The following is a 3657-nucleotide window of genomic DNA, read 5'->3' on the forward strand; positions in this document are numbered from 1 at the left end:
GCCTCTTACTCATCCGAATTAAGAAAGCTATGGCCGAGAATCGCGACCGGAGACCTCTTAAGGAATTTGCCCAACCCTCTGACGAGGAACCTAGTTCTAGTATAGTAAACCCCCTCATTCCTTCCAACAATTTTGAACTAAAACCATCTTTACTGCAATTAGTGCAACATAACCAATTCATGGATCTCGCTACTGAGAACCCAAATCAACATTTAAAAGTCTTTATCCAACTGGACGACACCTTTAAATCCAACGGTGCTTCACCTGATGCAATTCGTTTAAGATTATTTCCTTTCTCCCTCAGGGATAGAGCACGTTCATGGTTAGATTCACTTCCAGCTAACTCAATAACTACATGGGAAAACCTTAGAAGAGTATTCCTTGCTAGATATTTTCCCCCTAGTAAGACTGATGTTCTTCGAAACCAAATAACTAGATTTACTCAAAACCAAGGAGAATCACTTTTTGAAGCTTGGGAGAGATACAAAAAGCTGTTAAGAGTCTGCCCACACCATGGCCTAGAACAATGGATGATCGTTCATACCTTCTACAATGGACTCCATTATAACACAAAGATGAGCATCGACGCTACCGCTGGTGGCGCGCTGATGAACAAACCTTACCCTGAAGCTTGTGACCTAATTGAGGATATGGCCCAAAACCATTACCAATGGGGAACTGAACGAGCATCTATAGAGAAAAAGGAGACCCGAGGTGGAATACATGAGATAATCTCTATGGACATGATGCAAGCGAAAATGGACGCTTTAGCCTTTAAGGTCGAACATATTTCTACAAACACTAACACCGCAACGGTAGTCCACACAGAGTGTGAACTTTGTGGATCTAAAGGACACGAATCGGCGGAATGTAACCTTTTGAACAACCTGAACACCGACCAAGTGAATTACGCCCAAGGTAACCCATTTTCAAACACTTACAACCTGGATGGAAGAATCACCCGAATTTTTCCTATAAAAACCAGAACCCTATCCAAAATTATGCACCTCAGAGACCACAAGGTTATCAAGCCCAAAAACCAAATCAACCTATGCAAGTTGTGCCCCAGAAATCTAACCTTGAGAAGATCATGGAAAACTTTATATCAGGCCAGACTCAGCAAAATAAAGAATTCCTAAACCAGAACATTCACGTAAACAAACTGATAACGCAATTAGGGACCAAGGTTGATTAGATAATCACTCACAACAATATGCTTGAAACCCATATCTCACAGGTAGCACAAAACCAAGCCCCACAAACTACACCTGGAGGACAATTCCCTAGACAAACTCAACTCAACCCTCGAGGGCAAGCTAACGCTATCTCATTATGAAGTGGGACCGCTTACGAAGGGCCTCGTAACCCAGCAATGACCGAGTCCAAAGCTTCTAAAGAAAATATACCTACCAACCAAGAAGAGGAACCAGTGGAACCCGAAAAACAAACCGACCAAGAAGGAGAAGCCAAGGATAAAACTTACAAACCACCACCCCCGTACAAACCACCAATCCCATCTCCGCAAAGACTTAAACAAACCAAAATCAATAACCAATACCAAAAGTTTATAAAAGTAATAGAGAAGCTTCATGTAGAGATTCCTTTCACCGAAGCCATCACCCAAATTCCATCTTACGCCAAATTCCTCAAAGACATCTTAACCAATAAGCGTAGGCTTGACGATCCCAAACCCTTGGAATGCAATTTTATTTTCGAGAATAAACTTGCTAAGAAGGAGAAAGACCCTGGGAGTTTTTCTATACCTTGCATTCTAGGGAGTCATGTGATCGACAAAGCTTTCCTAGACCTAGGCGCTAGTATGATTTTAATGCCCTTAGCTGTGTGTAAAAGGTTAAACTTAGTAGAATTACAACCAACTAAGATGTCCCTCCAATTAGCCGATAGGTCTGTTAAGTATCATGTAGGCATTTTAGAAGACATCCCAGTTAGGATCGGTCAACTTTATATCCCAACAGACTTTGTGGTCATGGATATCAAGGAAGACGACGATATCCCTATCCTTTTAGGTAGACCGTTTTTATCAACAGCCGAAGCTATAATAGATGTTAAAAAAGGAAAATTAACTTTCGATGTAGGGGATGGAAAGATAGAGTTTATTCTTTCAAAGTTCCTGATGGCACCAATCGTAGGAGACACATGTTACGCGATTGATATCGTAGATGAATGCATAAGGGAATTTGATCAAGAAGAACCTGTGATCGAACCATTTTCAAACCCGAATGAAAAGGATGACGAGCTAAAGGAAACAGAACCTCACACTAACGAATGTTTGGCCCTTACCCCGGACCTTTCACCAAATTCTTAAAAACCAACTCAAGAACTTAAGGAACTGCCCAAGAACCTAAGATATGAGTTTTTGGATAAAGAAATGAACCACCCAGTAATAGTTAGTGCCACCTTAAACCGAGACGAGACAAACCAACTCTTGAATGTTTTACGAAGATACCCCTCTGCCTTAGGATACAACATCTCTGATTTGAAAGGTATAAGCCCATCCGTGTGTATGCACAGGGTCTCGTTAGAGGAAGATTCAAAACCTTCTAGAGAACATCAGAGAAGAATCAACCCTGTAATGAGCGAGGTGGTAAAGAAGGAAGTCCTTAAATTACTAGAAGCTGGTATAATCTATCAGATCTTCGATAGTAAATGGGTAAGTCTTGTACACGTGGTACCCAAAAAGGGAGGCATCACAGTCGTGCAGAACGAGAAGGGCGAGCATGTAGCTAAACGTATAGAAGGCGGATGGCGGATGTGCATAGATTATAGGAAGCTCAATAAGGCAACTATGAAAGACCATTTCCCCCTTCCATTCATAGATCAAATGCTTGAGCGTCTTGCCAAACACTCTTACTTTTGTTATCTGGATGGATATTCTGGATTTTTCCAAATACCCATACACCCCGAGGATCAAGATAAAACAACCTTCACCTGTCCTTATGGAACGTTTGCTTACAGACGAATGTCGTTTGGACTCTGTAATGCGCCAGCTACTTTCCAACGTTGTATGATGTCAATCTTCGCAGATTATCTCGACGGAATTATGGAAGTATTTATGGATGATTTCTCAGTGTGTGGGTTCGACTTTGAGAATTGCCTCATTAATCTTGAGAAAATCCTAGAGAGATGCGTAGAAGTTAACCTTGTGTTAAAGTGGGAGAAGTGCCACTTTATGGTTAAAGAAGGCATAGTGTTAGGACATATAATATCTGAAAGAGGCATTGAGGTCGACAAAGCAAAGATAGAAGTTATAGAAAACCTTAACCCTCCTAAGACAGTTAGAGAAGTCCGTAGTTTTCTTGGACACGCTGGTTTCTATCGACGCTTCATTAAAGATTTCTCTAAAATAACAAAACCCCTGACCGGCCTTCTGATGAAAGACGTTGAATTCATTTTCAATGAAAAATGTATCGAAGCCTTTAATCATTTAAAACAAGCACTAATTTCAGCACCCATTTTACAAATTCCAAATTGGACTCAACCCTTTGAAATAATGTGGGATGCTAGCGATTTCTCTATAGGAGCTATTTTAGGGCAAAGAAAAGATAAGAAATTACATGTAATATATTACGCTAGTAGAACCCTAGATGCCGCTCAACTAAATTATACAACAACGGAGAAGGAACTCCTAGCTGTGGT

General features: G+C 40.8%; 1 non-coding gene across 1 annotated transcript; it reads right to left on the reverse strand.

The window, feature by feature from the left end:
• Positions 1 to 413: 413 nt before the first annotated feature.
• On the reverse strand, positions 414 to 520 carry LOC127098696 (small nucleolar RNA R71). The gene has a single exon (XR_007793402.1). It is a non-coding gene; the product is annotated as a small nucleolar RNA R71 (small nucleolar RNA).
• Positions 521 to 3657: the final 3137 nt, after the last annotated feature.

Source organism: Lathyrus oleraceus, chromosome 6 (genome assembly GCF_024323335.1).
Source record: "Lathyrus oleraceus cultivar Zhongwan6 chromosome 6, CAAS_Psat_ZW6_1.0, whole genome shotgun sequence".
NCBI lineage: Eukaryota > Viridiplantae > Streptophyta > Magnoliopsida > Fabales > Fabaceae > Lathyrus > Lathyrus oleraceus.